The following is a 14,768-nucleotide window of genomic DNA, read 5'->3' as shown; positions in this document are numbered from 1 at the left end:
CTCTCAGTTGTTCTGCCACTAATGCTGCTGAGTCGGGAGGTCGGTAAAAGGAGCCAATTATTAACCTAGCTCGGTTGTTGAGTGTAACCTCCACCCATAATAATTCACAGGAACTATCCACTTCTACTTCACTACAGGATAAACTACTACTAACAGCCACAAACACGCCACCACCGGTTGCATGCAATCTATCCTTTCTAAACACCGTCTGTGCCTTTGTAAAAATTTCGGCAGATTTTATCTCTGGCTTCAGCCAGCTTTCTGTACCTATAACGATTTCAGCTTCTGTGCTTTCTATCAGCGCTTGAAGTTCCGGTACTTTACCAACGCAGCTTCGACAGTTTACAATTACAATACCGATTGCTGCTTGGTCCCCGCATGTCCTGACTTTGCCCCGCACCCGTTGAGGCTGTTGCCCTTTCTGTACTTGCCCAAGGCCATCTAACCTAAAAAACCGCCCAGCCCACGCCACACAACCCTTGCTACCCGTGTAGCCGCTTGTTGCGTGTAGTGTACTCCTGACCTATCCAGCGGAACCCGAAACCCCACCACCCTATGGCGCAAGTCGAGGAATCTGCAGCCCACGCGGTCACAGAACCGTCTCAGCCTCTAATTCAGACCCTCCACTCGGCTCTGTACCAAAGGTCCGCAGTCAGTTCTGTCGGCGATGCTGCAGATGGTGAGCTCTGCTTTCATCCCGCTAGCGAGACTGGCAGTCTTCACCAAATCAGATAGCCGCCGGAAGCCAGAGAGGATTTCCTCCGATCCATAGCGACACACATCATTGGTGCCGACATGAGCGACCACCTGCAGATGGGTGCACCCTGTACCCTTCATGGCATCCGGAAGGACCCTTTCCACATCTGGAATGACTCCCCCCGGTATGAACACGGAGTGCACATTGGTTTTCTTCCCTTCTCTTGCTGCCATATCCCTAAAGGGCCCCATTGCGCGCCTGACGTTGAAGCTCCCAACTACCAGTAAGCCCACACTCTGCGACTGCCCGGATCTTGCAGACTGAGGGGCAACCTCTGGAACAGGACAAGCAGCCATGTCAGGCCGAAGATCAGTATCAGCCTGAGACAGAGCCTGAAACCAGTTCGTCAGACAAACTGGAGAGGCCTTCCGTTCAGCCGTCCGGAATGTCTTTCGCCCCCTGCCACACCTTGAGACGACCTCCCACTCTACCACAGGTGAGGGATCAGCCTCAATGCGGGCAGTATCCCGGGCAACCACAGTCGTAGTCCGATCGGGGGATGCGTGGGACGAGCTGGCCGTCCCCGACAAACCCCCATCCGGACCCCCACAGTGATGCCCATTGGCAACAGCCTCAAGCTGTGTGACCAAAGCCAACACTGCCTGAAGCTGGCAGCGAAGGGGTGCCAACTCAGCCTGCATCCGAACACAGCAGTTGCAGTCCCTATCCATGCTAAAAACTGTTGTGCAAAGAACGTCTGAACTAATCTACAGAGAGCGCAAACAAATCGACACAAAATTTAAACGGTTATTAAAATACAAGATTGCCTAGTAAATGCAGTAATGCTGCTACTTGCGCACTGCTGACACACTGCTCGGCGGCGGAAGGAGACTACGCGATTTTACACTATTCAGGTACTAAAACGCGATGCTACAACTCTCAAATTTCCGGTTCAGATATTCCTTCCTAGCTCGTGGAGAAAAAGAATAAATTCTATAGTAAACTTTTTTCGACTGTAATCAATAATGCCGAAATGTGCTGGGTTTGACTCTCAGTCAATAAAGAATATTCCATCACATAATTTCAAGTTCACACACGAGACTCCTTGCTACAGCTGAAAATTAACTTGATACCAGAATGAGATTTTCACTCCGCAGCGGAGTGTGCGCTAGTATGAAACTTCCTGGCAGATTAAAACTGTGTGCCGGACCGAGACTCGAACTCGGGAGCACTTGCCCGCGAAAGGGAAAGGTCCCGAGTTCGAGTCTCGGTCCAGTACACAGTTTTAATCTGCCAGGAAGTTTCAATTAACTTGACAGTTAACATTTCTTCCTGATCATGTGAACAGGACTGGTCTGAAAGTCAGCACAGAACGTTCCATTGCGTTATTTCTAGTAAAACATTCGCACATCTCGCTACTGTTTAACAAACAATTAATATTTAAAATCTATACGTGGCTAGGAAACAACGGTAGCAAGTGCTGGTTTCGAGTCTTGGTATCGCCAAAAACAATATCTATAGTCATTTTAGACTCAAACATCTCGCTACTGCTGAAAAAAAAATGTATATAATGCCAGTTTCTATTTATTTAACAATCTGGGTCCGAATCTGTGTCACAATGTTTTACATTATTTTCTTTCAATTTTAAATTCATGCACATATTGTTACTTGCAATGAAACTATATGGAATGTCTTTCATGGTTAGTTAACAGGGTAATACGAGGTTATATAGTATGGACAGTGCATTACAAATGTTTCGTCAGTTGACCTGCACACTGATGCTAGAGAAAACCTCGATATTTCAGATATGTTTATGCCCAGTCAGTGATATGATCGATACCATGATCGAGTTTCTTTCTGGCATGGAAGCTTTACGTAGTTAACAATGGCTATAGGTGATGGGTTTGAATCCAAGGGAAAGAAGTTCGTCATGTCATTTACAATTCGAACATGTGCACAAGTAATTGTTCCTAAACACCTAATACATTCAGTGTCACCTTGACCTAGATAATAACGACGATAGTTGACTTATAAACTCCACATAGATCCACCTGCCATCATGAGTACGTGTATAATGAAGTTACTGGTTATACACTGTTAACGTTGTTTCCAGGGAACGCTTGCCGCTGTTAGTTGGTTTTTCTCAGTTGATTCCATCAATAACCAGTTTACGATTCTCTACAGTCATTGGCTAACCAGTCTGATGTGGCAATAGAAGACAGCAAAAGAAAAACTGAAGTTTTAAATTCTGCGCTGAAGAAATCAGTCCCACAGGAGGAACTCAACAAACATACCGGCGTTTGACCATCACACAGACTCCTCTATCGAGGACATAGTAATAGGCATAGCTGACATAGAGAAGCAACTGAAAGAGTTGAAAATAAGTACCGGTAAGAAGCCAGGTCCGGATGGAATCACAGTTCGATTTTTAGAGAGTAGTGTACCCAGCATTGACCCCTTACTTAGCTTACATTTATCGCGTATCTCTCACCCAGCGCAAAGTCCCAATCAGCAGGAAAAAAAAGCAGGTGACTCTCGTGTACAAGAACAGTAAAACAACTGACCCACAAAATTACAGATCAGTTGGCACAAACGATACATTTGCCTTACTACCTCAGCTAACTAAGGAAGAGGCTTAAGTAGATGTAGGTGTAGTTAATACTCAACAGACTTTCACCAGCAACCCAACTGTTTCAAGAGAAGCAGAAAGTAGGAGGAAAGTTCTGTTGTCAGGCAGTAGGCATGAAAGAGACGTGGGCCAGATCTCACAGGGAAAATTAGGTATCAGATCACAGGTTTTTTCAAGCCAAGTGCTTGTCTTAGCTAAGTGATAGAGGTTGTTGGATCATTGTGGAAGGGTTTTACAAAGAAGGATTATATTGTGATAATGGGCAGAGTGGGAAATAGTACTGATAGGTTCAAATGGTTCGTATGGCTCTGAGCACTATGGGACTTAACATCTGTGGTCATCAGTCCCCTAGAACTTAGAACTAATTAAACCTAACTAACCTAAGGACATCACACACATCCATGCCCGAGGCAGGATTCGAACCTGCGACCGTAGCAGTCGCGCGGCTCCGGACTGAGCGCCTAGAACTGCGAGACCACCGCGGCCGGCACTAATGGTAGGGATCAGGGCTACAATATTGAGTGTGACCTGGTAAAAACAGAATCTGCAACGAACAATATAGCTGTTGGCTTGGTTCCTGCTTTCATGCGGTATGTTCGGCCCCAACTGAACAGCTTTGTCAGGAGAGTCAATATTGAGTTAGATCAGTTAGTTGAGGCAGCTACTTTGTTAGGCATTGGTTTGTTATCTGTTGATATTATTGGTACGTGAGACTTAACAAGGCACAGCCTGCATCTTAATAGGAAAGGGAAGGATAAATTGGCTGAGATGGTGGCAAAATCTTTAAAGGAGGACACTGAAACTTATGTGAGCAGCTCTTTTTTAGGCTAAAATCAGTGTCCAATGATTCACATTGAATGAAATTTATTAGACAGGTACTAGAGATGTTAAAATACCACAAGATTCTCATAAAATTACAGTGCAAAATAATGTTAATATACCACAAGATTCTCGTGAAAGTACAATGAAAAATAATGTTAGTATATTGTATCAGAACACAGGGGACTGTAAGAAATGCAGAAAAGCAGCACACTGATAGATAAAGTTTTTATAGACCAAGATAAATTTAATCAAGTAAAAACTTTCCCTGTTAAGAATGTTCTTTCTAATCATGATGCACAGCTAGTCACATTATGTGACATAGGTCCATACAGTAATGCAAAATAGTCTTCTAAAATAATGCATTTATTTAATGACTTAATAATTCCAAATTTTAGGGAAGGCTTGTAACAGACTAGAAAGAGGTGTACAGGCAGCCTAATGCTAATTAAAAATTTAACTATTTCATGATACCTTTGTGAGCATATTTGAAACCAGTTCCCCTAACAAACCAGTGAAACATAATTGTAATAAACCATGTAAAAGAGCTGTTGCTTACTAAAGGGATAAAATATCTTGCAAACAGAATAGTTACAAGGAATAAAAACCCAGAAAGAGTCAAACATTATAAAAACTATTGCAATGTTTTAAGAAAAAAGTCCAGACGTATATGCATTAAGTCTCAGATTAGCACTTCTGATAATAAAATTAAAACAATTTGGAGCGTTGTTAGAAGGGGAACTCAGAGCACAGAGAGACTGTGTATCTATCAGACTCAATAGAAAGTTTGTTAACGAAATGTCAGAAGTAGAAAATTTTAAGTTTGTATAGAAAATAGGATCCAACTATTCATTAGAAAATACCTATTACTTTGGCTTTTAGAAAGGCTTTTCAACAGAAAATACTATGAGTGCTTCCACTGATCAAATATTAAATGCTCTGAATACTCGAACATCATCCATTGGAATTTTTTGTGATATCTCAAAGGCTTTTGTCTGTGTAAATCATGAAATTCTTTTAGATAAGCCTAAGTACTGTGGTATGAGCAGAGCAGTAGACAAATGGTTTAATTCATATTTCACTGGAAGAATGCAGAAGGTATATTCAAAATTTCTGGGTGTTGATGAGAAATTCAATTGAAAGAAACACATTGACTTCAGCCACTTATGCTGTTAGAGTTACTGAAAATTTTGGTGATGAACATATCAGTGCTTTAGCCTACTATGTCCACTTCCATTCACTGCTTTCATGTGGCATTATATTTTGGGGTAATTCATCATTAAGAGAAAACGTATTCATAGCACAAAAGCGTGTAATCGCAATAATAGCTGTGGTCCCCTAAAGATCACCCTGCAGACACTTATTTAAGGAACTGGGGATATTCACAGTACCTTCACAACACATGTATTCACTTACGAAATTTGTCAGTAATAACCCACGCCAGATCAAAAGTAGTAGCAAGGTGCATAGGTGCAACAATAGAAGAAAGGACGATCTTCACTATTCTGGGTTAAATCTGAATTTGGCACAGAAAGGAGTGACTTATGCTGCCACAAAAGTCTTTGGTCATTTACCAAATTGCACTAAAAGTCTGACAGATAGCCAACCAGCATTTAAAAAGAAATTAAAAGAATTTCTGAATGTCAACTCCTTCTACTCAATAGATGAGTATTTAGATATGAAGTAGTAACTGTTAAAAAAAATTATATCGTGTAAAGAAACCTTATGTTAAACTGACACATTCCAGATGATTATGAAATATCCTATTTATGATCTAGAGAACAAGTACCAATGTAACGTTATTTATCCTTAACATTGCTTTGCTGTAGTATCCTTAACTTTGGTTTGCTGCAAAATTCTTGACCGTTTCTAAGTTAGAATGTAATAAATTTCCTTGCGACAGAAGAGCTTCTATCCACAAATCGGCATGGTTTTAGAAAGCATGCTTCGTGTGAACTGTGGATGAAGGGCAACACGCAAATTCCTTATTCCTAGATTTCTAGAAAACACTTGTCACAGTGCCCTGGTGCAGCCTATTAACAAAGGTCCATGCATGTCGATTATGTTCGCAGGTATGTGTCTCAAAGACTTCTCAAGCAATACACCCCAGTATGTTGTCAACGACGGCGAATGTACATCAGAGGCAAGGGTATTGTTAGGAGTGCCTAGAAAGTACGGTAGAAGTACTATTATTTTCTGTATGCATAAATTATCTGGTGAACAGTGTGAGCAGCAGTCTGTGACTGTGTGATGGAAGACAGCCACCTCTAAATGTAGAAAAATGCTAGTTAATGCAGATGAGTAGGAAAAATCCTGTAATGTTTGAATATAGCGTCAGTAGTGCGCTGTTTGACGCAGACACTTTCATTAAATATCTAGGAGTAACGTTGCAAAGTGATACTAATTGCAACGAGCATATAATGATTGTAGTAGTGAGGGCGAATGGTCGGCTTCGGTTTATTGGGAGAATCTGAGGAAAGTGTGGTTCAGCTGTAAAGGAAACCTCATGTAGGACACTAGTGCGACCATTTCTTGAGAACTCCTCAAGTGTTTGGGTTCCCCATGAGGTCGGACCAGAGGAAGACGTCGAAGAATTTCAGAGGGGAGCCACTAGATTTGTTACCGGTAGGTTCGAACAACATGCTTCGCGAACTTCAATGGGACCCTGTAACCGCTCTTTAGAGAGTAGTTTTACAGAAACGAGTATTAGATTAAATTCTGTAATACGAAATGACCTAAGAGCCAAAAAACGGTAGTAATAGCTAAAATTTTACAAAGAGTAGCTATTCGAAATAGAGTAACGCAAAGTAGTACAAAGGGAATCCAAGGAAAACATAACAGAACTGCGTTTTGTTTTGAATGTAATATATAAACCAATGCGCAGCATTGTTAGGTACCTTGAGTTTTTGTTTTCAGCGGTGGCGAGTGTGTTCGCAGTTCTTCCGTGGTAGTCGGAATTTTGGGATTAGGAGCCTAATTAAATTGAATTCTTAGAACTGGATTAGACATTGGAGTGGTGGAGAATAGATTATTTTGGGATAAATTCAGAGACGGGGTCAATTAGAGGTGATTGGTGTGTAAGAACGTTGATATTCAAGTGAATGGTGATTGTACGTGTTAAACAAAACGCTACGATCGCATATTTACGGTTGTGAAGAGATTTATTGACAATGTGGAAACTTTTACGTTGAATTAGGACTTTATTATTCGCTGTATGCGAATTATTAAAGAGTATTGGGACGTTATCACACTAGTGTCTTTGCCGCTCGTTGTCAAAGTGATTCCGCTAATAAACGAGAAGTGAAAAATAGTGCCTGTTAAAAGCCTAAACATGTGCTGAACAGACATTGAAAGGATTCGAACCCATAATTAATGTCGTGTCGTGAGAATTGAGAAGCACACGTATTGTAAGGCCCAGAGACATATTTATAATTTATGTCACATTAATGGCAAAGGACAGTTTCATGGGAAAGCATATCTTTGGTGATAGGTACACGAAGCAATGTAATACTGACTGAATGTTACACCGAAACAATACACACTAGGATCAACTCTCCTTTCATTGATCCCCCAGCGCCATCCTTCATTCATTTAAGAACTTAATTGTGTCAATAAAACAGAAATACACGAGACATTCCCAGTGTTTACTAAATTCCATAATCAGCTAATACATAGACAATAATATCTATGAACAATCAAGGGTTATTGAATGAAGCTGATAATCCTTTTACAAACATATTTAATAGGATTCAACGAATGCATACAGACTGCTAAACTAACTGAATCAAATTACTCAGGGAAACAAATTAGTAAAAACAGACTGGAACTCAATTGATATCTTACTCCAGAGTAATAAAAAACTGAACAGTCATTGGATCTGTCGTGGTTGAAAGTGTATGAATTATCTCTGGAAAAACGCGATCAATTTTCAATTGCTAGTTCACACGACGAGATTCACAACGTGATTCAGAGATGTTTTATGCCCAACCCACACGGCAGAGAATGGGTTCTTAACTAGCCGGGACAATATACACTCCTGGAAATTGAAATAAGAACACCGTGAATTCATTGTCCCAGGAAGGGGAAACTTTATTGACACATTCCTGGGGTCAGATACATCGCATGATCACACTGACAGAACCACAGGCACATAGACACAGGCAACAGAGCATGCACAATGTCGGCACTAGTACAGTGTATATCCACCTTTCGCAGCAATGCAGGCTGCTATTCTCCCATGGAGACGATCGTAGAGATGCTGGATGTAGTCCTGTGGAACGGTTTCCCATGCCATTTCCACCTGGCGCCTCAGTTGGACCAGCGTTCGTGCTGGACGTGCAGACCGCGTGAGACGACGCTTCATCCAGTCCCAAACATGCTCAATGGGGGACAGATCCGGAGATCTTGCTGGCCAGGGTAGTTGACTTACACCTTCTAGAGCACGTTGGGTGGCACGGGATACATGCGGACGTGCATTGTCCTGTTGGAACAGCAAGTTCCCTTGCCGGTGTAGGAATGGTAGAACGATGGGTTCGGTGACGGTTTGGATGTACCGTGCACTATTCAGTGTCCCCTCGACGATCACCAGTGGTGTACGGCCAGTGTAGGAGATCGCTCCCCACACCATGATGCCGGGTGTTGGCCCTGTGTGCCTCGGTCGTATGCAGTCCTGATTGTGGCGCTCACCTGCACGGCGCCAAACACGCATACGACCATCATTAGCACCAAGGCAGAAGCGACTCTCATCGCTGAAGACGACACGTCTCCATTCGTCCCTCCATTCACGCCTGTCGCGACACCACTGGAGGCGGGCTGCACGATGTTGGGGCGTGAGCGGAAGACGGCCTAACGGTGTGCGGGACCGTAGCCCAGCTTCATGGAGACGGTTGCGAATGGTCCTCGCCGATATCCCAGGAGCAACAGTGTCCCTAATTTGCTGGGAAGTGGCGGTGCGGTCCCCTACGGCACTGCGCAGGATCCTACGGTCTTGGCGTGCATCCGTGCGTCGCTGCGGTCCGGTCCCAGGTCGACGGGCACGTGCAGCTTCCGCCGACCACTGGCGACAACATCGATGTACTGTGGAGACCTCACGCCCCACGTGTTGAGCAATTCGGCGGTACGTCCACCCGGCCTCCCGCATGCCAACTATACGCCCTCGCTCAAAGTCCGTCAATTGCACATACGGTTCACGTCCACGCTGTCGCGGCATGCTACCAGTGTTAAAGACTGCGATGGAGCTCCGTATGCCACGGCAAACTGGCTGACACTGACGGCGGCGGTGCACAAATGCTGCGCAGCTAGCGCCATTCGACGGCCAACACCGCGGTTCCTGGTGTGTCCGCTGTGCCGTGCGTGTGATCATTGCTTGTACAGCCCTCTCGCAGTGTCCGGAGCAAGTATGGTGGGTCTGACACACCGGTGTCAATGTGTTCTTTTTTCCATTTCCAGGAGTGTATACACAAACTTTTGAGGTCAGCTCCGCTGCCGGAGGGGGGGAAAGGCGAAGCGATATACGAGGTGTGGCTAGAAAAAAACCGGACTAGTACTGGTGAAACACTAAAACGAATGCAATAAGGCTGAAAGTCGCGTGGCCTGTCACGTGACTCTCGCTCCGCCTACTGCTCGAGTTTCATCTGCCTCCTGCACTCAGTCTGCCCGTGGCGTCTGTTTTAAGTAGTTGACGTTTTGTCTGTGCGTCGGAAAATGTTGAGTGTACAGAAAGAACAGCGTGTTAACATCAAATTTTGTTTCAAACTAGGAAAATCTGCAAGCGAAACGTTTGTAATGTTACAACAAGTGTACGGCGATGATTGTTTATCGCGAACACAAGTGTTTGAGTGGTTTAAACGATTTAAAGATGGCCGCGAAGACACCAGTGATGACACTCGCACTGGCAGACCATTGTGAGCAAAAACTGATGCAAACATTGAAAAAATCGGTAAACTTGTTCGAGAAGATCGCCGTTTAACAATCAGAGCAGTGTCTGAGTTAACAAGAGTTGACAAGGAAAGTGTTAGGCAGATTCTTCATGAAAGTTTCAACATGAACAAAGTGTGTTCAAAAATGGTTCCAAAGTGTCTCACAATTGAACAGAAGGATCGCCGAAGAATGATTTGTTCTGACATCCTGGAAAACATTGAAAGTGATCCCACCTTCTTACAAAATCGATGCATTGGAAAACTCCTGGTTCTCCACGACAAAAAAAAGCACGAATGTCAAAATCGAAATTCAAGGCAATGATGATTGTTTTTTTTGACATCAAAGGGATTGTGCACATTGATTGGATACCAGAGGGACAAACAGTGAATCAGCATTACTACATTAGCGTCCTGGCTACCCTACGTGAGCGAGTACGGAGAAAACGGAACGATTTGTGGAGAAAAAAGTCATGGATCCTTCACCAAGACAATGCCCCAGCTCACAGTCCGCTGTCAGTGAAGACGTTTTTGGCAAAACACAACATTCCCATCTTAGATCATCCACCCTACTCACCTGATTTGGCCCCCTGTGACTTTTTTCTTTTCCCTAAAGTCAAGTCAGCTTTGAAAGGAACTAGATTTGAGACTGTTGAAGCAGTAAAAGAAAAAGCGACGGAAGTAATGTATGGACTTACCGAAAATGATCTGCAGCATTGCTATGAACAGTGGAAAATTCGTATGGAGCGGTGTAGAGACCGAGGAGGAGAGTACATTGAAGGAGATATCATGAAATTGTAAATAATTGTAAATAAATGTTTTTTCCAGCATCAGTCCGGTTTTTTTCTAGCCGCACCTCGTATGTGCCGTCGCAACGACGCGGTGGGTGTGCGGCCATAATCCCTCGACGGAAGACAACATTCTTTTCTCGAGACATTGAGAAAATTTAGAGAGCGAGCGTTCAAAGAGATTTCGGGATTGAAGTCGGTCGTCCGTAAGCTTCCCCTCCACGATGTTTCAACCGAAAGTCAGTCATCTTCAGGCGAGTCATCGAAGACTGACGAAGACGTTCTCTGCTCCGCCTCATATAGGAAGCTGACAGAATTGCCGCCCATGCGTTAAAGTCACCGTCCGGCGGCAGCATCCTCACTGGTGTAACTGCATGGATCAGCGGTCTTCGGCGTTGGAGTAATCTTTTGAAAAGCTTCTCCTCAGCGCAGTAGTATAACCTCTGAAGAAAGTGCTGCACTCCGAGAGGATCCGGACATAGTGCTACTGAAGGCTGATAAAGGGAACTCAACTGTTCTGTTAGCTTGTAGTTTGTATTTGGATGGATGTATGGCCTACTTGGTGATACTATGTACAGGAGGACTGATCACGACCCTACAGTACGTGTGGAACGGATGACGTGCACACTCCTGAATTCTTCCTCGTTACCTCCAGAGACCATCAAGCAATTAAGACCACATGGCGGTGAGTAATATTGGCGCCCCCACGTATGATTTAGCCAAACATCTCGCTTTCTCGCTTAGACCATAGGATGACAAAGGTACACATCATGTAAAGAAGTCAGCCGATTTTATCAGCAGACTAAGAGCTCTCCACTTAAGTAGTTCTGAACCTTTAGTGAGTTTTGATGTATTATATCTTTTTACGAGGGTACCTCTTGCTGATTCTTTGGCACTTAATGATAAACAGTTTCAGTCGGGCATCACTGCTTTGTCTCGGCATGCTCTCTCATCAACCTGTTTTATGGTTAAATAAGAATATTTTGAACAGACTGACTGCGTCGCCATGGGCCGTCCCTCGTCTCCCCTGGTGGATAACTTTTTTATGGAGGATTTTGAGGAAAGAGCACTTGAATCAGCGGTTCTTACACAAACTGATTTTTTTTTTTTTGGAGATGTTCAGATGTTCACATGTGTGTGAAATCTTATGGGACTTAACTGCTACGGTCATCAGTCCCTAAGCTTACACACTACTTAACCTAGATTATCCTAAGGACAAACGCAAACACCCATGCGCCAGGGAGGACTCGAACCTCCGCTGGGACCGGCCGCACAGTTCATGACTGCAGCGCCTTAGACTGCTCGGCTAATCCCTCGCCTTTTTTTTTTTTTTTTTTTTTTTTTTAGATACGTGGATGATACTTTCGTAGTATGGCCCCACGGAGAAGAAACGTTAACGGAGTTTTTACATCATCTTAACTCTATTCATGAGAACATTCGATTTACCTTGGAATCAGAGAAAGATGATTGTCTCCAGTTCCTGGGTGTTTTAGTTAGACGGAAGAGTCGCGACTCTCTGGGACATTCTGTTCATCGGAAGCCCACTCACACCGATTTGTATGAACATTCGTGAAGTTGCCATTACCCATCCCAAACCGTGAGTGTGCTTAAAACTCTTATACGCAGGGCCCGTACAGTGTCAGCTGCAGGTGGTTTACCTAAAGAGCTTGCACATTTAAGGACAATGTTCAGAGACAGTGGACACTCAATGCGGAAAATTAACAGGGCATTCTCAGCTAAAACCAAGAACCGGGAAGTGGATAAAGAGGAGAACGCGCCAGCCAAGTCCCTAGCTTTTCTTCCCTTCGTTGGAAATATTTCCTTCAAAATAGCAATAATCCTTAATAATTTACAGGTGGAAGTGATTTTTCGCTCACCATCTAAGATCTCGGACTTGCTGGGATCAGTGAATGATTCCATAAATTATCTGGGAGTAGGCATTAGGAGTGATTTAAAATGGAATGACCATATAAAATTAATTGTCGGTAAAGCAGATGCCAGACTGAGATTCATTGGAAGAACCTTAAGGAAATGCAGTCCGATAACAAAGGAAGTAGGTTACAGTACCTTTGTTCGCCCACTGCTTGAATACTGCTCAGCAGTGTGGGATCCGTACCAGATAGGGTTGATAGAAGAGATAGAGAAGATCCAACGGAGAGCAGCGCGCTTCGTTACAGGATCATTTAGTAATCGCGAAAGCGTTACGAAGATGATAGATAAACTCCAGTGGAAGACTTTGCAGGAGAGACGCTCAGTAGCTCGGTACGGGCTTTTGTTGAAGTTTCGAGAACATACCATCACCGAGGTATCCCTCCTACGTATATCTCGCGAAGAGACCATGAGGATAAAATCAGAGAGATTAGAGCCCACACAAAGGTATACCGACAATCTTTCTTTCCACAAATAATACGAGACTGGAATAGAAGAGAGAACCGATAGAGGTACTCAAGGTACCCTCCGCCACTCACCGTCAGATGGCTTGCGGAGTATGGATGTAGAAGCAGATAACTTGTTACAAAATACGGTACCAGTATGGTATGGCCTATAAAGGACAAACAACACGCACAGAACATAAACGTTGCACTCGGCTCCTGCAGCCCATCATGTCTGCAATTGCGAACCAGTGAATCTCCAACGGGCATTCACTGGATTATGACATTATTAGTTTTGGCCATAGCATCATCTTTTTGGGACTCCCTTATAAAAGAATCCGTTGAAATACTTATCGCGGAAGATCTAATGAACGATGACAGCGGCTACCAGCTGGAGAATGCGTGGAATCCCGTCATCTCCGAGATTTGCTCCAGATGGAGACGCCAGAATACTCCGATGACTGCGGCGAGCGGTGACGCCGAAGATAGCGGATCTTCGCAGTTCGACCAGCGAAGGCGCCGCCGCCGGGCTGTGTGGTCCTTCTGTCGCGGCAGTACTATCAGCGCGCTATGCAGGGTGTATCATAATTAATGGCGTAAATGCGTACAGTTGAAAGTACACGATACTAGAAGCAAAAAAGGCTCAGTAAACATAGGCTGGAAAATGCATACCTTAAGAGCTACGAGCAATTTTTCGTCTTCGATACTGTGAAGCAAATCTCTTCTACTGCAAGTTCTTTGCTTTCCATATTCTGGGAACTGGTAGTATGGACAAAAACAAGAAAAGCAGGCCGGTAAACATGTGCTCTAAAACGCATACCTTAAGAGCTATGAGCACTTGTTCATCTATATCTACATCTACATCTACATGATTACTCTGCAATTCACATTTAAGTGCTTGGGAGAGGGTTCATCGAACCACAATCATACTATCTCTCTACCATTACACTCCCGAACAGCGTGCGGGAAAAACCAACACCTAAACCTTTCTGTTCGAGCTCTGATTTCTCTTATTTTATTTTGATGAAAGTTGGTGACTGAAATTTCGTAAATAGATCTCGCCGCGACGAAAAACGTCTTTGCTTTAATGACTTCCATCCCAACTCGCGTATCATATCTGCCACACTCTCTCCCCTATTACGTGATAATACAAAACGCGCTGCCCTTTTTTGCACCCTTTCGATGTCCTCCGTCAATCCCACCTGGTAAGGATCCCACACCGCGCAGAGGACGAACGAGTGTAGTGTAAGCTGTCTCTTTAGTGGACTTGTTGCATCTTCTAAGTGTCCTGCCAATGAAACGCTACCTTTGGCTCGCCTTCCCCACAATATTATCTATGTGGTCTTTCCAACTGAAGTTGTTCGTAATTTTAACACCCAGGTACTTAGTTGAATTGACAGCCTTGAGAATTGTACTATTTATCGAGTAATCGAATTCCAACGGATTTCTTTTGGAACTCATGTGGATCACCTCACACTTTTCGTTATTTAACGTCAACAGCCACCTGCCACACCATACAGCAATCTTTTCTAAATCGCTTTGCAACTG

The sequence above is a fragment of the Schistocerca piceifrons genome, chromosome 1 (assembly GCF_021461385.2).
Source record: "Schistocerca piceifrons isolate TAMUIC-IGC-003096 chromosome 1, iqSchPice1.1, whole genome shotgun sequence".
NCBI classification, from domain to species: Eukaryota; Metazoa; Arthropoda; class Insecta; order Orthoptera; family Acrididae; genus Schistocerca; species Schistocerca piceifrons.
This window is presented reverse-complemented; position numbering follows the sequence as displayed.